This window comes from Heteronotia binoei, chromosome 21 (genome assembly GCF_032191835.1).
Source record: "Heteronotia binoei isolate CCM8104 ecotype False Entrance Well chromosome 21, APGP_CSIRO_Hbin_v1, whole genome shotgun sequence".
In the NCBI taxonomy this organism is placed as follows: domain Eukaryota; kingdom Metazoa; phylum Chordata; class Lepidosauria; order Squamata; family Gekkonidae; genus Heteronotia; species Heteronotia binoei.
The window spans coordinates 191,049,858-191,074,122 of NC_083243.1; the positions used below are offsets into that span (position 1 = coordinate 191,049,858).

Sequence of the window (24,265 nt, forward strand, 5' to 3'; positions counted from 1 at the left end):
CTATCTTCTTCATCATCTCACTATCTTCATCATCACCATCATTACTATCTTCATTTCTCTGAGGTTGGGGACAGAAAGTGATGCTGGGGGAAAATGTGTCCTTTAGACACCCCTTAATGTATGGGGTCCCTCAAATAGCACTTCTCTCCTTGGCATTATTTAACATCTCCATCAACCAGATGGCATGGAGTTTCGAGTTTGGATCTCAACAGAGTGCCAATGACACCCAGCTGTATCTGTTATTGAACAGCCACCTGGATACTGCCGCACAAAATCTGGCTGTGGGTTTGGAGGCTGTGGTGGGGTGGCTAAAAAAGAGCAGGCTGAGACTGACTCCAACAATGATGGAGGTTCTGTGGCTGGGGTGAGGGGGCTCAGGGATGGGGCACAGACTTCCTATTCTTGACACCCAGCTCTATCTGAAAACAGTGCGCAGAGTCAAGAGCCTGGGGGTGCTACTGGAGCCTTCCTTGTCAATGGAGGCCCAGATAGCGGCCACTGCTAAATCCGCCTTTTTTCATCTGACCTGCCTACCTTAGGGACCTTCTCTCCCCATATGTTCCCCAGAGAGTGCTTCGATCTAGCTCGCAAAACCTGCTGACAATCCCTGGGCTGAAGGAGGTCAAACTGAAAACAACAGGAGAGAGGGCCTTCTCGGTTACAGCACCCCGCTGGTGGAACCAGCTACCAGAAGAGGTACGGGCCTTGCCGGACCTTAACCAGTTCTGCCGGGCCTGTAAGACCATCCTCTTCCAGTTGGCTTTTTAATGTGGAAGTATTATATCATCACTATGCAAGCTATGTGGTATTTGTAGCACCAAATTAATCTGTGTTTTAAAATTGTTTTACTGATGTTTTAATGCTTAACTAACGTAATAATTTAAATCGGGGTATTTTGTTTGTTTATTATCTACTACTGTAATGCTGTATTTATGTTATGTTATGCGAGCTGCCCTGAGCCTGCTTCGGAGGGGAGGGCGGGATATAAATTAAAAATTATTATTATTATTATTATTATTATTATTATTATTAATGGGATGCCATTGACACTGGCACAGTCTGTCAGGACTGAGGGCATGATCCTGGATGCCCCCTAGAATGTGGAGGCCCAGGTTATGCATATTGCCAGGCTGGCGTTTTCTTCAAGAGCCAGTTTGGTGTAGTGGTTAAGTGCGCGGACTCTTATCTCGGAGAACCGGGTTTGATTCCCCACTCCTCCACTTGCACTTGCTAGCATGGCTTGGGTCAGCCATAGCTCTGGCAGAGGTTGTCCTTGAAAGGGCAGCTGCTGTGAGAGCCCTCTCCAGCCCCACCCACCTCACAGGGTGTCTGTTGTGGGGGAGGAAGGTAAAGGAGATTGTGAGCCGCTCTGAGACTCTTTGGAGTGGAGGGCAGGATATAAATCCAATATCATCATCATCATCTTCTTCTTCTTCTTCTTCTTCTTCTTCTTCTTCTTCTTCTTCTTCTTCTTCTTCTTCTTCTTCTTCTTCTTCTTCTTCTTCTTCATCAACTTGGCAACTGGCCCCTTTCCTGTTGTGCCCTGACCGAGTCATGGTAATCAATTAAACAGCCACCTCCAGATTAGACTACTGTAACTCGCTCTTCGCTGACCTGCCCTTGAGGCTGACCCAGAAGCTCCAATCGGTCCAGAATGCAGTGGTGTGAGTCCTGACAGGAACATAACGGACAGCACATTTACAACCTATGTTGTGCCAGCTGTATTGGCTTCCAGTGGAGTATTGGGTCAAATGAAAGGTTTTGGTGTTGACCTTTAAGGCATTGAATGGTCAAAAACCAATGTATCTGAGGACCATCTCTCTGGTGTGTCCCTGGCTAACCATCTGCTGGCGATCCCTGGCCCCAAACACAACTGGGTGTCCTTGACGAGGACCACAGATTTTTCAGTCCTGGGCCCAACCTGGTGGAACTCTCTGCCAAACGCCAGCAGGGCCCTGCAAAATCTTATGCAAATTCCGCAGGGTCTGTAAGGCAGAGATGTTCTGCCAGGCCTATGGTGGAGGGCAATGATGGTTTCCACTCTGGCTAGCACCCTCCTTTATTCTCCTTCTTGGAATGTTTTCTCTCCTCCCCACACACATGAAGCAGGCTCAGTGTGGAACGAGTAGAAGATGATAGACGATATTGGATTTATAGCCTGCCCTTCACTCAGAGTCTCAGAGCGGTCACAATCTCCTTTACCTTTCTCCCCCACAGCAGACACCCTGTGCGGTAGGTGGGGCTGAGAGAGCTATCACAGTTGTCCTTTCAAGGACAATTCTGCGAGAGCTGTGGCTGACCCAAGGCCATTCCAGCTGCAGCATGTGGAGGAGTGGGGAATCAAACTCAATTCTCCCAGATAAGAGTCAACACGCTTAACCACTACACCAAACTGGCTCTTCTTGGAGGAAATTGTTATGCTCACCATTTGAACTTTAAGTTTGCAGTAGTAGCATTATTGTGTATTTATTTTACATCTTTTAATGTTTTTATCATGCTGTATATCCCCCAGAGCCCAGCTATATCAGGGACTGGGCGATTCATAAGCCTAATATAATAAATAAATAAATATCAACTATGGAATTGGTTGTCTGGATGAGGAAGAAGCAAATTGATATGCAGATCATCTTGTCTCTGTGTTTTCAGAAGGCATGCAGGGAAAGTTTGGATTCAGGTAGGCGGACAGCTTTTCAAAAGACATTGTGGTATTTAATGTTAAGCTTTTTAAAAAACTAGAGAGAAGGCTTGATTTTTTTTTAAAGTTCTCTGTTGCCCACTTATATGCTATCATAATTTCTCCAAAGCAAATTGCACAGCGGCGCATTAGGCTTTTCCACACAACAATACATGAATACAAAGTTTTCATATCTCAAATGAAAGCTTGATGCCTCTCAAGCAAATGTCAAAGAAATAGCATACACAATTTGTTTTGTTCCAAATAAATAGACGTGTGTGTGCACATATGTGTGTGTACACCTGGAAGTCATGGTTAACTTCTTTTACAGACTTATTGTCTGTAAAAATTGTTATTCATTTAATTTATGCCTAGAATGTACAGAAAGACTCCCAAACGGGGGGGGGGGGATCTATATATTCCCGGCACTAACTAAAACTATTAGTATACTAATAGCTGTGTTGGTTCGCAGTAGAACAGTGAGATTCAAGTCTAATAGCACCTTAGAAGCAGGGCTGTAGCCAGAAATTTAAATTTGCTGGGATACATAGCCATGATTTTTTATAGGGGGACCAGGGAGCCACACAGTTTCAGACTCAGGGCTCAGGTCCAAAAGAGAGATGGAAAGAGAGAGAGAGAGCATCTCCCCCGTGGGCCTAGAGACCAATCTTCCGGGGAGGACTGCAGACTAGACTCTAGGACAGTCGGGTGAACTGGGAACTGGTTGGATAACCAAACTCAGCGTAGCTGTCAATGACATTTCATCTGAATGGAAAGAGGTGTCCAGTGGGGTGCCACAGGGCTTAGTTCTGGGCCAGGTACTTTTCAATATTTCTTATGAATGATCTGCATGAGGGCGCGAGGTGCAACTCATTAAATTTGCAGATGACACCACATTCTGAGGAGCAGTGAACACACTAGAAGATACAGAATTCAATGAGATCTGAACACACTGGAAAAGTGGGTGGATGTCAACAAGATGCAATTTAACAAGGAGAAGTGTCAAGCTCTATATCTGAGAAACAAAATAAGCAACATGCATACTGGATGGGGGATACACTTCTGGGGAGTAGTGTGTGTGAACAAGATCTTGGGGTATGGGTGGACTGTAAGTTAAATGTGAGCATCCAGTGTGATGCAGTGACAAAAAGGCTAATGTAGTCTTGGGGTGTATCAACAGAGGCATAACATCGAAATCACAAGTTGCCATAATCCCACTGTATGCTGTATTGGTCAGGATGCACCTGGAGTATTGTGCACAGTTCAGGAGGACTCGCTTCAAAAAAGATGTGGACAGAATGGAGTGGATGCAGAGGAGAGTGATGAGGATGAACGCGGGCCTGGAGACCAAGCCCTATGTGGAAAGACTGAGGGACTTGGGAATGTTCAGTCTGGAGAAGAGCAGGTTGAGGGGCAAACATTAGTGCTCTCTTTAAATATTTGAACGGCTATCAGTTAGAGGAGGTCAGGGAGCAGTTCCTGTTGACAGCAGAAGAGAGGACTTGCAATAATGGGTTTAAATTAAGGGCAGGAAGGTACCAGCTGGATATTGGGAAACATTTTTAAAGTAAGAGCTGCTGGACAGTGGAATCAGCTACCTAGATAGGTGGTGAACTGCAGTCTTTAATTTGCAGGGATGCTCTAGCAGATCCTGCACTGAGGATGCATAGGAGGGATTCTGTGAACTCTCTTTAGAAGACCTATCCCCTTTTCTTGGCCCAAATGGGAGTCTTCGCCTAAGTGCCCACTCTTCCTTGCCAACTTTCCCAGTACTCTGTCTGTGTTAAACAGCTCTCAGTCAGGGCTGAATTCAGACTACCCTCTCCTCAGCATTCAGCTCCCTTCTCTGCTCAACTGATGCTAACTAATCAGATCTCTTGGAGCAGCCTATCACTCAAGGCTCCCTGGTTCTGTGAAGAATTAACCCTTCACAGCCCTTTACCTGTTTCTACAGCACTTCTACGCTTTTAAAAGTGCAGTCCATCACAGCATCATACTGGGGTTGACAGGCCATTGTGTTTGGTCTCTCTGTAGCTGTTATATATGTGATCGGTAATGTGTCTATTATATGGAGTTCTTGCCTGGCTCATTGGAGCCTGTAGGACCGAGCTTGGGGACTTGGGAACAGTGGGCAGTAGGATCCAAATTCCTGCTGCCCTGCTCCAATCATGGGCCCCCTGCTGGTTTGAATGGTCCAATAGGACACAAGCGGGGGAACCTGGAATGTATATATATGTTGGCCCTGTTGGCCCAGTAGTTAGTCTTTGATTGCAGCCCTATATTATGCTATATCAATAAAAGAGCTATGTTCACTACCACCTCGCCTCTTCATTGCGTGGAACCCACTATACTATAATAGGATTCTCTTTTTGCATAGTAAATAGCTATGCATCTTAGCCATCTTGCTTCATACAGGAGTTGAGTGCTAAAGAGTCTGCTGACGTCTGTGGAATCAGAATGGGAAAGTGATATGCTCTGAAACAAACAAAGGAAAACCTATGTCGCAGCATTAAAACAAGACCGGAAATTAAGATCCAGTGAAGTCATGCTAAGAGGGGAAAATGGTGTTGAATTCTTCCTCCCACTGTTGAGGGGGCAGGCCACATTGAGAAGAGAAAAGGTACACTCCAATCAACAAATTAAGATGTGGAAAGCTTTCTGGAAGAAGGATCTTGAATTTTTTGTTTTCATTTTTGTGAATGGTTGGATATGGAACCCTGATTAAGAAGCGCATTGATTTCAAAAGGCAAACTGTGATTAAATGGGCTGTCTCTGATGTAATATGGATGCAGAAATTAAAGGAATTCAAAAACTTTTAATCTTTGGGAAGAAGGATTCCTGAATTTTGATTTTTTTGTGGGTAAACAAACATGCAACTATTAATAATGAACAGATATCTAATTTTAAAAGAATAAGGGAGATTCTAAAGAAGTAAGAGAGTTGGTAAAATTGTAATTAAATATATAGTCAATTTGGATTAATGCTAAAGAGTGCAGATGACATATTTCTTTATATAGTAGATGTATTTACAGTATGTTTATTTAGTGAAAATGCTCATACTGATGTAAGAGCTGGATTAACGGTTGAAAAGGCAGATTGCATAATTGTTTTGTAACTTGGTAGATTTGTTTCTAACATGCTCCTTTGGAGAAAATGTTTAGACTGAGATAGATAAACTATTAAGTTGTATCTTATGTAATTTGTTAAGCATAAAGATATGATTTTTATGCGCTTGATTTAAAAAGGATTTTGTTAAACCAACAATCTAATTTGTGTCTATAAGAGGGTTAAGTTAAATTAGACAAAATTGGTGTTGAGATAGTTTTGAATTTTTTTTTAATTTTCTATACTTATTTGTGTTTAAGAAGAATTTTTTAGATTCATATTGCTACTACTAGTTTATTTAAAAAAAATTGGAAATGAAAGAAAGGAAGGTAAAATATATGGAGATCTTTATACTTGCATGTAGAATGATTTGAGTATTTTATTCAGAGGTAGAATTATAATTGATATATTTGTACTTCTTTCTGTTTCTGTTTTCCCCATTCTGTCAATGCCCCTTTCCCCCTTTTTATGTATTCTCTGCAATGTTTTTTTCTTTTGTAGTTTAAATCAATAAAAATTATAAAATTGATAAATTAGTTTGCTTTGGGGCTATTACCTTTTCAACATAACCAGATGTAACAAGGAACTACTATACTTTTTGAGAATATTTCCCTCCCCTATTAAATATTAGCTGTATAAACACTACAGTTTTCAAACCATTTTTAAAATGTCAAAGAACATTTATGCATATGCCATCTATACAGAGAGACAGTTTGGTGTAATGGTTAAGTGCGCGGACTCTTATCTGGGAGAACTGGGTGATTCCCCACTCCTCCACTTGCAGCTGCTGGAATGGCCTTGGGTCAGTCATAGCTCTCGCAGGAGTTGTCCTTGAAAGGGCAGCTGCTGTAAGAGCTTTCTCAGCCCCACTTCACAGGGTGTCTGTTGTGGGGGGAGAAGGTAAAAGGAGATTGTGACTGCTCTGAGACTCTGAGATTCAGAGTATAGTGGGATACAAATCCAATATCTTCTTCTTCTAGAACTGCAAGTCCAAAGATGGGAGCTAGAGTTCTCCCAGAATTATGACTGATCTCCAGACCACATAGATCAATTCCCCTGGAGGAAATGGCAGCTTCAGAGAGTGGATGTCATGACATCCTATCCCTGCTGAGTCCCCTCCCCAGAGCCTGTCCTCTCTTGGTACTGTCCCCAAATCTCTAGGAATTCCTGAAGTTGGAGTTGGCTACCCTAATGATTTTTTAGTAATGCTTTCAAAGAAGGCCATACCACTAGTCTTGTATTTTACGAATCCCCACCACCCCCACGCCAGAGTTCTGGCAGGGTAGAGCAGGGTTTCCCATATAGTGCCTCTAGAAGATATTGGATTTATATCCCGCCCTCCACTCCGAAGAGTCTCAGAGCGGCTCACAATCTCCTTTCCCTTCCTCCCCCACAACAGACACCCTGTGAGGTAGATGAAGATATTGGATTTATATCCCGCCCTCCACTCCGAAGAGTCTCAGAGCGGCTCACAATCTCCTTCCCCTTCCTCCCCCACAACAGACACCCTGTGAGGTAGATGAAGATATTGGATTTATATCCCGCCCTCCACTCCAAAGAGTCTCAGAGTGGCTCACAATCTCCTTTTCCTTCCTCCCCCACAACAGACACCCTGTGAGGTGGGTGGGGCTGGAGAGGGCTCTCCCAGCAGCTGCCCTTTCAAGGACAACCTCTGCCAGAGCTGTGGCTGACCCAAGGCCATGCTAGCAGGTGCAAGTGGAGGAGTGGGGAATCAAACCCGGCTCTCCCAGATAAGAGTCCACACACTTAACCACTACACCAAACTGGCTCTCTAGGCACCATGGTACCTGCCAACATCTTTTCCGGTGCTTTTAGAAAATGGACGGGATGAGGCAGAGCTCCAGCCTGGCAGGCCTTCTGACTGGCCACTGGAGATCTGATTGATTGGGCAGATTAAAACAACACTGTTTCCATAGTGTTGGTTTTACTCACGCACACGCTTCTTTCCCATCATTTTTTTTTTTTTGTAAACTACTTCACTTGGATTTCCTCTGTGTGTATCCTTGTGGCTCTGCAGCAGACATTTTGTACTTGGCCCTGCCTCCCATGAAGGCCATTTTGTAGCTGACCCCACTGCCCTCTGTCAGAATTCCAAGGATGCCCACAAGCTCAAAAAGGTTGGGGATCCCTGGGGTAAAGAAATACAGCAGGGAATTTAAAATCACTGGTTTACCGTAAGATGTGTCCACGCCTGTAAATTTCTACCAGTGAGAACTTGGCTGCCAAATCTATCCCGTTTGTCTTTTAATGTTTAGTTTTTCTAATACAGAGTTCCCAGCTCCACTTTCCCATCAGAATGCTACTGTTCCTCACCTACAAATTCTCTCATCCTTCAGTCAGGTTTTAGTTTCTTCCCTCAACCATAGTCTAAAACTGGAGGCGAGCCTCAGGGAAGCATTTGCGCAAAGCTGACACACACAGGTATGGTAATGTTTCTTTTCTTCCAGCATTCTCAAACATGATTAAGAGAACATTAATGTGTCAAAGCAATATCTAGTTCGGCCCATAACCAACAACCTTCTGGACAAAGCATCAGTTCAAAGGTAGGCAGAACACCACTGTTGGTAATCAACAAGGAAAAGAGCACAGCTAGCCTTAGTATCTGTACCTATAGAAGTCATTCCCTGATGTTTCCAAAATAGTGATAGGTCCTGAATCTTCCACAGGAGACTTTAAATAGACTCCCAGAAGATGTGAGTGAGGCCATGTGCATTCTCTATTTTTAGCAGAATTCTTTCTTTGCTGTGTTGACAGCAGTTCAGATTTTGCTGGGCTCATTATATAAAAAACCAGGAAAGAGGATTTCTCATTTATCATGCGATTTTGAAAAGCGAACTGGAGCGAAAAATCACTAAATATAGTTGCATGTTTGTTATCCATTATGTATGAAATATAAACCTCTATATCCTACTAATATTATATACGGGGGAATTGTTAGGCATCCTACATAACTCACACAGTTGATGTAACTATCTACTCAGCCACAAAGTATATTGTTTTGTTTGTATGTTGATGCTCCACTGTGTAAGTTTCCTCCCCCACCCCACAAACTGACAGATACACACATACCCCAAGCACTGATTTCTGCAATGAGTTCATAATCGCATCCTGTGGCTTTCAGTTTGAGCCAAATTGCACTTTTGACATGCAGAACAACCCTGTGAGGTAGGTTATGCTGAAAGTCTGTGACTGGCCCAAAATCACCCATTCAGCTTCCACAGCAAGAACCTAGGTCTGGCAGACCCTGCTCTGAAGCACTAACTGCTATGACACACTGGCTGTCTGGGGGTGGGGGTGGGGAGCAGGCTGCTATTGAGCAGTAGCAAGCAGCCAGGGCTTGTTAAGTCATGCCAATTGGCATCAAATCACCCAGAGGGTGCTGCCAAGCCTAGGGTAGCCAACCTCCAAGTGAAGCCTGAAGATCTCCTGGTATCACAACTGAACTCCAGATAACAGATCTCTCTCTCCCTGGGGAAAATAACTGCTTTGAAGGGTCCACTGTATGGCATTGTATGCAGCTGAGGCCTCTCCCTTCCCTAAACTTTGGCTTCCATATATGTCACCACAAAATCTCCAAGAATTTCCCACCAACCTGGAGCTGGCAACCCTAGTCAGGACTGGCCTCAATGAGTTTCCCCACAAAGGCCAAAATAGACCTGGAAAGGGCCCCCCCCCGCCTTTTACTGACAGAACCAAACTCGGTTGCCTAGCAACAGTCACTGCTTAGCAACTTCCCCAGTGGTCCAGTCCTTGTCTATCAGCCAAAGGGAGGGTAGGTGAGTCATCCCCAATACATCTAGACTTTTACATATATAGGGTGTGTAACAAGATCCTTGTATTCCCAGCTTTGACTTTTTAAAATTAAGTCTCTAGCTCTCACAGTATAGTGATAAAAGGGGAAGGCCTATCTCTGTAATAAAAAGGGGGTCAAATCTGCTTTTCTCTAAAAAAAAAGGAAGCTGAAGAACATAAGAGAAGCCATGTTGGATCAGGCCAGTGGCCCCTCCAGTCCAACACTCTGTGTCACAGAAGAACATAAGAGAAGCCATGTTGGATCAGGCCAATGGCCCCTCCAGTCTAACACTCTGTGTCACAGAAGAACATAAAACCAATGGCCCAACTAATCCAACTAATCCTGTCACACAGCGGCCAAAAGAACCAGGTACCATCAGGAGGTCCACTAGTGGGGTCAGGACACTAGAAGCCCTACCCCTGTTGCCCTCCGAAGCACCAAAAATACACAGCATCACTGACCCAGACAGAGAGTTCCATCTATGCCCTGTGGCTAACAGCCACTGATGGGACCTCTACTCCATATGTTTACTCAATCCCCTCTTGAAGCCATCTATGCTTGTAGCTGCCACCACCTTCTGTGGCAGTGAATTCCATGTGTTAATCACCCATTGGGTAAAGAAGTACTTCCTTCTATCAGTTCTAACCCGACTGCTCAGCAATTCCATTGAGTGCCCACGAATTTTCATATTGTGAGAAAGGGAGAAAAGTACTTCTTTCTTTACCTTCTCTATCCCATGCATAATCTTGCAAACCTCTATCATGTCACCTCTCAGTTGATGTTTCTCCAAGCTAAAGAGCCCAAGCACTTTAACCTTTCTTCATAGGGAAAATGTTCCAACCCTTTAATCCTGGGGTGTCAAAAGTGTGGTTTGAAGGCTGGATCAGACCCCTAGAGGGCTCCTATCAAGCCTGCGAACACCTCAATTTCATCTGCTTCCTTCTCTCTCTCTTGCTTCCTTCTGCATCACAGCTTGCTTTGCCAGGCTTGCTCAAGAGTTACAGAGCAAAGCCCCTACTTTCTCCATTGGCTGATCATCACATGAGGCAACGTATGTACAAAAGCTCATGGTGCCCAGCCATTTCATGTTTTCCCCTGGGTCTTAAGCTCAAAGCATTGGCAATGGGGAGGGATGGTGACTCAGTGGTAAAGCATATGCTTGGTAAGCAGAGGGTCCCAGGTTCAATTCCTGGCACCTCCAAAAAAGGGTCCAGGCAAATAGGTGTGAAAAACCTCAGCTTGAGACCCTGGAGAGCCGCTGCCAGTCTGAGTAGACAATACTGACTTTGATGGACCAAGGGTCTGATTCAGTATAAGGCAGCTTCATATGTCTATATGTCCAATGAGATGTCTGTAATGAAGGTCAATAAATCAAAAATAGGTTTGCAACTTATACACACACACAAATTGTGTTTGTCTGTGTCTTTTATAAAGTTTACATCTCTGCTACCTGGCATTACATTTTATGACACCCATGGCCCGGCCTGACAAGGTCTCGTTTGGGCAGTTCCGCAGGGCCTGTAAGACAGTCCTCTTCCGGGTGGCATACAACTGACCAATATCTGAACATCCGAATATTTGAACATTGGAATAGCGGAATTTTTAAGGAAGACTTAGCATGGCATACTGATAATTGCGTTCTTACTCTATTTTATTGTATAAATTATTAATGTATTTTAAATTGATTTATTGTTAGAATTTTTTGTTGTGAGTCGCCCTGAGCCCGCTTCGGTGGGGTAGGGCGGGATATAAATCGAAATAAATAAATAAATAAATAAATAAATAAATAAATAAATAAATAAATAAATAAATAATTTATGTCAGATTCATTCCTCATAACAAATGAGTTCGTCACTCCTCCTTTATTCATTCTAGTTGCCCTTTTCTGCACTTTTTCCAACGCTATAGCATCTTTTTTGTGTGTGGGGACCAGAACTGTACACAATACTCCAAATGAGACCGCACCATAGATTTATACAGGGGCATTATGATACTGGCTGATTTGTTTTCAATTCCCTTCCTAATAATTCCCAGCATGGCGTTGGCCTTTTTTATTGCAAATGCACACTGTCTTGACCTTTTCAGTGAGTTATCTACCACGACCCCAAGATCTTTCTCTTGGTCAGTCTCTGCCAGTTCACACCCCATCAACTTGTATTTGTAGCTGGGATTCTTGACCCCGATGTGCATTACTTTGCACTTGGCCACATTGAACCTCATCTGCCACGTTGACGCCCACTCACCCAGCCTCGACAAATCCCTTTGGAGTGCCTCACAATCCTCTCTGGTTCTCACCACCCTGAATAATTTAGTGTCATCTGCAAACTTGGCCACTTCACTGCTCACTCCCAACTCCAAATAATTTATAAACAAAGAGCATGGGACCCAGTACTGAGCCCTGCGGCACCCCACTGCTTACGTCTTCCACTGCGATGACTGCCCATTTATACTCACTCCCTGCTTCCTATTAATTAGCCAGTTTTTGATCCACAAGAGGACCTGTCTTTTTACTCCATGACTCTCGAGCTTACTAGGGAGCCTTTGATGAGGAACTTTATCAAAAGCTTTCTGGAAGTCAAGGTAAACAACATCTATTGGGTCTCCTTTGTCCACATGTTTGTTCACCCCCTCAAAGAAATGTCATAATTGAAATGTTATGTTGTATCTTATAGTCTAATAGCCATGTCTAGTAGCGGGGGAGGAGGGTGGAAGGGCAGTGATGGGGGGAGACGCATGGGGAAATGAAAAGGCTGCTGGGCCTAAGGGAGAAAAGGCAAATCACTGCTGGCTCGTGGTATCTCCTGACAGAGAAGCCTGAACAACATGGAAGCTACTGGCATGAGGAGGGGGGGGGGGGGGATTGGATCTCAACCTGTATTTCTGCTAGAATGTCTTGCGGTTCAGCTTTGCTTGATTTAGCATAATGGACACTATAGTTCTCTCTTTAAAGAATACAAATTAATGATGCATGTGAATGAAGTGTAAGCATAATTGCATTAACAATCTCAGGTATTTATTTTCGGGAAATATTAACAAATATAAAGTGATAGGCTCATAGCTATTAGAATTATAGAGTTGGAAAGGACCTCTGGGGTCATCTAGTTCAACCCCCTGCACAAGGCAGGAAAACTTTTCGTTATTAGCTATTAGCTGTATTATTGGCTATGGTCCATAGCTATTAAGTCTCAGGGAGAGGTTGCCAAACCACAATACTTAAGAAAATTTTTGTCTGTTCAAATAGCAGGTGCATGACTGCAACTTATCTGCCTGGGTCAACCTTTGGAGGTGCTTTCTGAGGTAGTTACTGATATGATGCAGTCAGGGATGTCCGCCTCCAGCTGGGACCTGGGGATCTCCTAGAATTACAGCTCATCTCCAGAATACAGCAGTCAGTTCCACTAGAGAAATGGACGCTTTGGAGGGTGAACACCACAATGCTGTACCCCACTGAGATCCCTGTCCTCCCCAGGGATCCACTTCCAAGTCTTCAAGAATTTCCCAACCTGGAGCTGGCAATTCTATGCCTCCATCCATCACTTTAGAGAAAGAAGTGAGTTTGGGGGAGTACTCTGAAAGTGACATCACAGGAAGGGGTGGTTTTTTGGTGAAGTGTGCTGGAAGTGACATCATTGGAAGGGGGGAATTTGGAAAGTGACATCAGTTGACTGTTGACCTGGAAGTGGCATCACAGGATGTGACATCACAAAAGTCATGTCACATCCTTGCTCCTGGCTTCACCCCCAAAGTCTCTTGACTCCACCCCCAAAGCCTCCAGATATTTCCGGTTAGACCTGGCAGCCCTAACAACCACACTGACACAGAGTTAACACCTATGAATATTTCAGTGTGGTAGGTAAACTGAAAGGAGGCAATGGGAAAAAAACTGAATTCCAAGGGGTAAATCTTTTAATTAGACTTTTTGTGTTTATCATTTAAGTAACAAAATAATGAGTCCAGCAGCACCTTTAAGACTAACAAATTTCATTGTATTTTAAGTAACAGAAACTTAAAATTTCTTTTATTTTAAGTAAGAGGAACACACAGATTCCAGGCCTCAAATCTCTTTAAATGAAATGAAGTTCTCAGGGTCAGAAGAACTGCATCCAAGGGTACTAAAAGAACTTGTGGATGTAATTTCTGACCCTCTGGTCATTATTTTTGAGAATTCTTGGAGAACGGGTGAGGTGCTGGAAGACTGAAGGTAGGCAAATGTCCCCATCTTCACGAAGGGGAAAAGGAGGATCTGGGTAACAACTGACCTATCAGCTTGACGTATATACCTGGAAAAGTTTTAGAACAAATTGGTAAAATGTGGTTTGGATCCTGTTACTATAAGGCGGACCACAACACCACTAGAACAAGCTGGCTTTCATGGGAGATCAACATTGGACCACTGTGTTTTGTTAAGCCATCTAGTGAGCAAATATAGTAAAGAGAGGAGTTCCAAGCTGTTTGTGTCAGGCAATTAGATCTCAAAGCAACCAGTCCTTGAAATGATACAAAGTTAGGCTTTATTTGATAATCCATATGCATCGAACGAACAGAAATTGGGACTGATACCAAATAATGTTGCAAAGCATACTTAAGGATACTACATCAAAGGTTCCCAAAACAAAAGCTGCTATTCTAAACAATGTGGAGGCCAAGTGTGAAGATTCACACGGTACCCTTCTCTTATCTTTTTCCTGTGGTCTTTCTTCCTGAGACTCACTGGCATCTGGTCCCTGGAGGCATGTTATCGTCAAAGGAATACATTCCTACATTTGTTAGCAATTGCAAAGCGAGTTCAAGCGGTACATTGGCAACATTACATTTTGATGTGCATAGCATTCTATAGGGTTAGTAACATTGGCCTAACATGGCTACTAGGTTTTAATAAGCATCTTAAATTCAGATGAATTGACAATTGCCTGACAGTTTGCAGCTTTCCTCAGTTTGAAGGAAGCTTTTGACTCTGTCCCAACTCCCAAGAGATCTTCTATGGAAGAAGCTTGGGGGCTTAGGGACTGATGAGAGATTGCTTTTCTTTATTGGGAAGCTACATCTCAATACTACCTATCATGTAAGATCCTCTAAGGAGGGTGATTTAACACCTAAGATTCCAATAAACATAGGACTAACAAGGCTGTATTCTTGCCTCCCTATTATTTAACTTTTTGTGAATGATTTACAGTAGATTCCTTTTTGAAAACCACTGATGGCCATAGTGCCAAACATGGGTTGATCTATCGCCCACTGCTTCTTTACGCAGATGATGCTGTACTTCTCTCCCTGTCACAAGTCGGAATGAAAAGGCCCTTAGTCTGCTTTTTCGACTGTTTGAACTAAACAAAGGAACCTTAAATTTTGAGAAATCTAAAATCATTGCCTTTGGGAAAGTGTGGAAGCCGAATAAATGGATTGTAAGAGGTAACTAACTGGATCAAGCTGCTTCCAAGCTTCAAATATCTGGGAGTATACTTCCATCATAGCTGCAGATGGGTTGCCCATAAAAAGGAAATTACTAAATCTGTTAAGTAATATATTTACAATTACCCACTTTTACTATACTAAGCAGGGCTTTTTTTGTAGCAGGAATTCCTTTGCATATTAGGATACATACTGCTGATGCAGCCAATTCTCCAAGAGCTTCCAAGGCTCTTATTATGGGGCCTACTGTAAGCTCTTGGAGGTTTGGTTACATCAGGGTTTTGTGGCCTAATATGCAAAGGAGTTCCTGCTACAAAAAAAGCCCTGATACTAAGGGTAATCAATATATTCCTGCTGTACTTAAGGTCTTTAACCATAACACCAATGCCAAATTGTTGCATGGGTTCCCAATTTGGATTATAGCCATAAAGAAGGATATAGGGAAAAAAATCAATCTAAATTCTTGCGAAAAGAAGTAGGCCTTTCTCCATGTGTGCCCTAAGTAGCCATTTGTCTGGAGACTAATCAAATACTCCTAGAGATGAAAGCTTGGATTATAACAATCAAATTTTGGCTCAGATTACACTTCAGAACTAGCCCCAGTGCTCTTATTTCACAAATGCTTGCTGTGTCCCAGCCCTCTGCTTGGTTTCTCTATATAAAGACCGCTCGAATAAGGGTTAGTTTGGGGGAATTACTCCTCCTGCCAGAAAGATCAGTCTTTGGGTTTGAATAAACAAAGACTGTTGGATATTGAACACCAAGAGCTGATTAGCCATGCCTCTGGCAGATGCACTCCCTTGAGGGTAGGGATTCCTCTCCAAGGATCTATAGTGGAATATTTCCTTTGTTTAACTGCTCTGCATTATCAAAGAGCCTTTATGTTAGCCCATTTTAATGTGTTACCTTCAGCTGTGTTATTGGGGAGGTTTCATAAAATCCCGTATGCTGATAGATTATGTGCTTGTGGTGCCAATGAAATAGAAAACTTGGATCATATCCTCTTACATTGTACTTATTACTGTGATCTCTGAGCCTTGTATCTGGACCCTTTGTTGAGTAACCAAGGAAATCAACCCGATGAGCGGAAGAGACCTTTTTTACTTTCTAATTGTTGTATAGTGACTTGGAAAGGGTGGCCAAAGAGGAGACACTGTATAAACAAGTGCTAACGATTACTGGTATCACCTTGCCTATTTGTGATGTTGTGGTATGCCATTAACGGTGGTTGTTGTTTTGTTAACATTGTCTGGGGGATCTGTAACTGGTTGACAGATCACACCCAAAGGGTGCTTGTGAATAGTTCCTCATCCTCTTGGAAGGAGTGTCAAGTGGAGTGCTTCAAGGATCTGTGCTGGGACCAGCTTTACTATCTTTATAAATGAGTTGAATGAAGGAATAGAGGGAATGCTTAATCAATTTGCAGAAGATACTAAATTGGGAGGAGTAGCAAATACAATAAAAGAAAGAGTCAAGATACAGGATGATCTTGACAGGCTTGAAAACTGGGCTAAAATAAATACAGTGGATTTTAACGGGGATGAATTTAAAGTTCAGCATTTAGGCAGGAAAAATCCAATGCATCATTATACAATGGGGGAGACTTGTCTTGGAAGTAGCATGTGTGAAAAGGTTGTAGGTCTCTTAGTGAACCGTACACTGAACGTGAGTTAGCAGTGTAGCGTGGCTAAAAAGGCAAATGCGATTTTGGGCTGTATCAACAGAAGGATAGTATCCAGATCATGTGAAGTGATGGTATTGCTTGACTCTACTCTGGTTAAACCTCACCGACAGTATTATGTTAAGTTTTGGACACCACAATTTAAGAAGGATATAGACAAGCTGGAATATGTCCAGAGAAGGGTAATGGAGATGGTGAGGAATCTGGAAACCAAGTCCTATGAGGAAAGGCTGAAGGAGCTGGGTATGTTTAGCCTGGAGAGGAGACAACTGATAGGTGATATGATCACCATCTTGAAGTACTTGAAGGGCTGTCACATAGAGGATGGTGCGGAGTAGTTTTCTGTTGCCCCGGAAGATCAGACAAGAACCAACAGTTTGAAATTAAATTGGAAGAATTTTCAGCTAAACATTAACAAGAATTCCCTGACAGAGTGGTTCTTAGGTGGAACAGACTTCCTTACAAGGTGGTAAGCTCTCCTTCTTTGGGGTTTTTAAAACAGGCTAGATGGCCATCTGTCAGCAATGCTGATTCTGTGAATTTAGGCAGATCATTAGAAGGAGGGCAGGATGAGTTCCATCAGTGCTTAGTTGTCATGGCCTTTTTTCACACGCCCAGGAAATATTGTTTACTACTTCGGGCTCAGGCAGCAATTTTTTTGTCCAGGCCAGTTTGGACAGTATCCAGGAGAGATTTTGTGGGGGCGGGGGGGGGGGCGGGTTAGCCATCCTCTGGGCATGGATCAGATGTCACTGGGTGTGTGCGTGTGTGTGGGAGGGAGGGAATGTTTCCTGCATTGTGCAGGAGATTGGACTAAATTATATTGGAAGTCCCTTCCAACTCTATAGTTCTATGATTCTGTGAGTGATTGTTCTTCCTCTGGTATACTTGACCTGTAATACTGGTTGTCATATTTCACTAAAACACACACACACAAAGGAGACTGCAAGAGACCCCAAGGCTGGTATGTTTTCTGAGGCTCAGTGAAGGGTGATCGTCCAAGGCAAGATCTACCAATACAGTGGACTGGGGCGGACAGACCTGTTTTCAGAGTCCGGGTCTACCAGTATAGTGGAAACGGGTAGGTAGACCTGTTCTCCAGAAAACAGGTATATCAATATAGTGAAAGGAGTGCGTGAGATTTGACTTGATTCTGTTTTCTCTTTCTCAGTGTTTAAATTATTTTTAAAACAAGGGTGTCAAATTCATTGGTTATGAGGGCCAGGCCTAACCTAAATGAGACCGTGTTGGGTCGAGCCATGTGTGTCATAAAATGTAATGCCAGGTAGCAGAGATATACACTTTATAAAGGACACAGACAAATACAATTAAAGATTTTTTTTTAAAAAAAACCCCTAAAATAAAGCATGTTTCAAGTATCAGCACTCTTGCAATATTGTGGTCGGTATCAAAGCAAGCTGTCCCTCTTCCCCCTTCCTCCCCAAGAGAGGAACCTCAAGCAATGGAGAAAACAGAGGCTTTGCTCTGCAGCTTCTGTGCGATTGAGAAATCCTGGCAAAGCAAGTTGTGATGCAGAGGGAAGCGAGAGAGAATGAGAAGGAAGCAGACTTGCTTGCGGGCCTCAGAGGAGCCATCCGGGGGCCTGATCTGGCCCACAGGTCATTTGACACCCCTGCCTTAAAATATTAGTTTAGATGTAATTTAAAACAATTTAGACTGAGATTTTTACAAGGTTATGGAAGTTATCTTCTAAAAAAAATAATTTATGCAACAGTCAAATGTAGATTCACTCACAACTTTAATGCTACAAGCTTTTCTCACTCATGAGTTAGAATTTCTGCACACGACACTGGGGAGAGGAAAAGAAGGTGACTGGAAGCTGCTCCAAGATTCCTTATGGGTAGTGAAGGGTGGGGTATAAATAGGGTTGCCAAGTCCAATTCAAGAAATATCTGGGGACTTTGGGGGTGGAGCCAGGAGACTTTGGGGGTAGAGCCAAGAGACATTAGGGGTGGAGCCAAGATCAAGGCTGTGACAAGCATAATTGAACTCCAAAGGGAGTTCAGGCCATCACATTTAAAGGGACAGCACACCTTTTCAATGCCTTCCTTTCATAGGAAATAATGAAGGATAGGGGCACCTTCTTTTGGGGCTCACAGAATTGGACCCCCAGGTCCAATATTTTTGAAACTTGGGGGGTATTTTGGGGAGAGACACTAGTCGCTATACTGAAAATTTGGTGCCTCTACCCCAAAAGACAGCCCCCCCAGAGCCCCAGATACCCGCAGTTCAATTCTCCATGATTTTCTATGGGAATAAATCTCCATTTGGAATAACAGAGTTTCTGATGACCCTGAAGCGGGGGGAGGGTCTCCAAACCGGGGGATCCCCTACCCCCACCTGGGGATTGGCAACCCTAGGTATAAAAACAAAAACAAATTAGCGCCGAGGCTCTTGGGAGCTCTTTTGCAGATAAAACATTGTTGCTGTGCCAGGAACTGTGAGCCAACATTTACATAGTACATGAACTGGAGGGCCCCTTGGCCATCTTTAGGTCCTGTAATGGGCATTAAAGCTGTTTCTTGCAGGACAAGGTTAACAGGATCCTGAGAACTGTGAAGCTCACCACTTGCCTCCTTTTCATAACGGCTGGCGCAAGCCAGTGGTGATGAGACTTGAGCCCTTCCCCGGCAGATATTATCAACTTGCCTGAGTTTAGGGACCTTTCCAAGGACTTTAAAGGAGACCATGATGAGACTGCTTTTAAAAAATAAAAAAATCTCTGGATCCTTTTGATCCAGCCAACTATCACCCAGTTTCAAACCTCTCATTCCTGGGAAAGGTAGTTGAAACAGAGGAGATTGAACACCTCCAGGTTTTTCTGGACGGCTCCTCAATCCTGGGCCCATTCCAGTCTGGTTTCCGGCCTGGGCTATGGCATGGAGATGGTGCTGGTTGCCCTTACAGATGACCTGTGGGGACACTTGGCAGATCAGTGCTGCTGCTATTACTTAAGGTAGTAGCAGCATTCTATACAGTCGATTATGTGATCTTAAGGCCTGCCACCCCACCAATATGGGGATACATGGGACAATATGGGGATACAAAACCACTGTTTTGTCTCTTTTCTCCATGATCAGGGAGAGAGGGTGGTGCATTATCCCACAAGGGGCAGTTTTCTTTCCCATGTTATTCAACAGCTACATGCTCCACTCGCACAGTTGGACCACAGCTTTTGGCTGGATCACCATCAATATGCTGATGATACCCAGCTGTATCTGCTAATGGACGGCTGGCTGAACTCCACCTTAGACATCTTGGCTATGGGTTTGGAGACTATGGCTGGGTGAACATATATGAACATATGAAGCTGCCTTATACTGAATCAGACCCTTGGTCCATCAAAGTCAGTATTGTCTTCTCAGACTGGCAGCGGCTCTCCAGGGTCTCAAGCTGAGGATTTTCACACCTATTTGCCTGGACCCTTTTTTGGAGATGCCAGGGATTGAACCTGGGACCTTCTGCTTCCCAAGCAGATGCTCTACCACTGAGCCACCGTCCCTCCCCTGCTCTCCAGGGTCTCAAGCTGAGGATTTTCACACCTATTTGCCTGGACCCTTTTTAGTTGGAGATGCCAGGGATTGAACCTGGGACCTTCTGCTTACCAGGCAGATGCTCTACCACTGAGCCATTGTCCCTCCCCAAATAAAATAGAGTAGTTAAAATAGAGTTGGTTGACGCTAAATCCATTAAAGATGGAGGACCTATGCCTGGGCCAAAGGGGAATGGGATTGGGCAGGGCTTTTTTTCTTTTTCTTTTTTTTTGAGCAGGAGCGCACAGGAACGCAGTTCTGGCTGGCTTGGTGTCAGAAGGTGTGGCCTAATATGCAAATTAGTTCCTGCTGGGCTTTTCCTACAAAAAGCCCTGTGCAAAACAATGGTGACACCAGGGGATATGGCCTAATATGCAAATGAGTTCCTGCTGGGCTTTTCCAACAAAAATAGCCCTAGGATTGGGGATCCAACTCCTGGCTCCTGATAGAATGCTGCTAACACCAGCACCAATGCTCAAGAGTCTGGGTGTGATTTTGGATGCCTCCCTTTACATGGAGGCCCAAATCAGTAATGTTGCCAGATCAACATTTTTTCCCTCTTCACTAGGTCAAGCAACCAGCTCCCTATCTCTCTCCCCCTGACCTAGCCACAGTGATCCATGCAATGATCACCTCCAGGCTGGATTACTGTAAGTCACTCTACGCGGGGCTATCCTTGAGATTGGTCCAGAACGCAGCAGCATGCATGCTTACATTAACACCACTAAGAGCACATATATAACCGATGCTCTGCCAGGTGATTATCCGTTGAATAACGGGTCAAGGTTTTGACCTTCAAAGCTCTATGCGGTCTGGGACCAGTACACTTTCAGGACCGTCTCACTTGGTATGTCCCCCGGAGAGCATTGCACTCACTGGATCAAGATCTACTAGTGATCCCCAGCCCTAAAGATATCCACTTAGCCTCAACCAGAGTCACAGCCTTTTCAGCTCTGACACCAGCCTAGTGGAACACCCTCCCTATTGAGATCCACATCCTGAAGGACTTAATGCAATTCTGCAGGGCCACGGTTCAGGCTATGGAGATCCACCTAGATTAGTCTCCCCCTCTGTCGCTGGATGTATTGTCAACTTCCATTGTCCTCCATCTGCCTGTTTCCCTGATATTAACTACAAAACTATCTGCAACATGTGGGGTCTTTGATGGGAGCAAATAGAGTTTGGCTGTGATCACACACTCTAAATAATGCTCTTTCAATCCACTTTCAATGCACTTTCCAACTGGATTTTGCCAGTTCACACAGTAAAAGGGCAGCTTCTGTGAGAGCTGTCTCAGCCCCACCTACCTCACAGGGTGTTTGTTGTGGGGGAGGAAGGTAAAGGAGATTGTGAGCCGCTCTGAGACTCTTCGGAGTGGAGGGCGAGATATAAATCCAATATCTTCATCTACCTCACAGGGTGTCTGTTGTGGGGGAGGAAGGTAAAGAAGATTGTGAACTGCTCTGAGACTCTTCGGAGGGCAGGATATAAATCCAATATCTTCATCTACCTCACAGGGTGTCTGTTGTGGGGGGGAAGGTAAAGGAGATTGTGAGCCGCTCTGAGACTCTTTGGAGTGGAGGGCGGGATATAAATCCAATATCTTCATCTACCTCACAGGGTGTCTGTTGTGGGGGAGGAAGGGCAAGGAGATTGTGAGCTGCTCTGAGACTCTTCAGAGTGGAGGGCGGGATATAAATCCAATATCATCATCACCATCATCACTAAATCCAGTTTGAAAGTGCATTGAAAGTGGATCTAAAGGGCATTATTTAGTGTGTGTGATCACAGCTATAGAGTGCTGAAATGGTGCCATCAATTGTTATTGTGTGTTATCAGTGGATTTTATTTAAATTGGATTTAAATAATTATATTCTAAATACTATAATATGTATTTATTATTTGGTGTAACCCACTTAGGAGGTTATGGGCCTGCTTATGAGGAGGGTGGGCTATAAGCCAAAAGTTAAATAAAATCACAGAATAACCACCATATTCCTGTATATTACTCTCTTTTCTTTGAGGCACAATAGAAAAAGGAGGCTGGGCTTAGAGGATCTTTGGCATGACCCCATATGACAGTTCTTTTGTCCCATTAATTAAACACAAAATTTAGCTAGAAGTCTTTAAACAAAGGCAAATTGTTCCTCTGCTAACATCTGAGGCTCACAGAGCTGCTTATGTGAAAGGTTCCACAGCCTTCTCTGTATCCATCACGTCATCCACTGTTACTATGCAATCCATAATACACTCGGTTGCCTTTCCCTGAAATGTACATAGCAATCTACTTATCACTCAGCCCACACAAATTTTCTATTAGAAACAGTTAGAAAAATGTGTGGAAAAAGATTACTCAGAACAAAAGTAGGAAGAGAATTGTACTGATTTTTTTCCCCTTCAAGGCATGGGACCACATTAGTGTAGTAATTCAATAAACACAAAGTCCTATTTATTTCACAAGTTCGTGCATCAGAAGTAAAGTACATTATGTTTCATCATTTGCCGTGTAGGGACTCTGAGATTCTTTTTTTTTTTAAAGCCATGCTACAAAGGCAGAATGAATGCATACTTTTCAAATATGTATATTTCTCAAAATCTCCAGTGCCTATCCTACACGTGAGTGAAGCAGATATGAATTCACTTACACACACATTTCCATTTGCATTGTGGTAGCCTCTTAGGACTAGTTTACACAAGTATTCATGCTGAAATAATAACCTCTTTCCTTTTATATAGAAATGGGATAAATGCATACACTGGTTTTCAATCTGGGATGCAAAGATGAGGTAGATTCATTCCTATGGCGTAGCGTACTACCTTCTCTTACGACATATAGGCGTGTAAGACCATTGTGTTGAACAGGGCATCTAGTGAAGGATAAAATGTTTTTAATAGTGTGTATCAGCTTTTGACTGTATTGTAATTCTGTACTGGTTTCAATTCATTAGACTATTTTAATACCTGTGTCTTGCAGCTCCCCCCACAACGCTAATTCTATACTGGTTTTAATTTTGGTGGGCTATTATGGTACCTACATCTTACAGCTTCTATTGTTTGCTATTGTTCGTTGCCTTGAGTTTGGAGAAATAAGGCTGAATTTAAATATTTCAAATACATATATAAGACATAATTTGAAGCAATCAGAACATTTTAGTACACCAACATAAATCAAATGCTCAAAAACCCTGGTCAATTTTTTTTCTTCCTTCTGTCAAAAATAATCTGTTCCTATCATATTTTATTCTCTATTGAAAGTGTTATAGTAGATGTTTGCATAAAACCATCTCTAATTAACTCAGGAGAAAAGCTGTTCAAAAAACCTGGAGTCCCCCCTCCCTTTCTTTTTCCAGACAACCAATGCAACACCAGAAGGTCTAGGTTTATTTACTGCTGATAGTCAAAGATAGTTGCAGTCTTTATATAAGTAACATAAATTTAAAGAAAAAACTGCAAAGTCCATACAGAAGTTAAAACACAATACCCAGGCAGATTCTAAAACATACCGTATTTTTGGACCATAAGACGCACCCCCCCCAAAAAAAAGTGTGTGGGGGGGAAGTATGTGCGTCTTATGGACCGAAGGGACGATAGGACGTACCTTCTTCCGGGGGGGGGGGGCGATCTGCTGCCTCCGCCTTCGATCCCGGTGCTTCCCCCACGCCTGCCTGGCTCCAGCAAGCACTGGGATCGCTCCACGCTGCCCCCACCGCAAACCCAGAGCTTCGCGAGCGCCAGCTGCGGAGAGGGCAGTGTGCTTCCTCCGTGGCTGTCTGCCTGGCTCCAGTTTTGATGCTTAAAGCAAGCGCTGGGATCGGAGGGTGGAGGGAGCGATCCTGGCGCTTGCTGTAAGCATCAGAGCTGGAGCCAGGCAGACAGGCACGGAGGAAGCACCTGCCCGCTCCGCAAACCCAGCGCAAGCACCAGGATCACTCCCTCCACCCTCCGATCCCAGCGCTTGCTTTAAGCATCAGAGCTGGAGCCAGGCAGACAGCCACGGAGGAAGCACGCTGCCCTCTCCGCAGCCGCCC

General features: G+C 43.7%; 1 protein-coding gene across 1 annotated transcript in view; it reads right to left on the reverse strand.

Annotated features, from left to right (window-relative positions):
- Nucleotides 1-24,265, reverse strand: part of ADCY5 (adenylate cyclase 5) — a 448,084-nt gene that overhangs the window by 328,195 nt on the left and 95,624 nt on the right. The gene's annotated exons all lie outside the window — the stretch shown is intronic.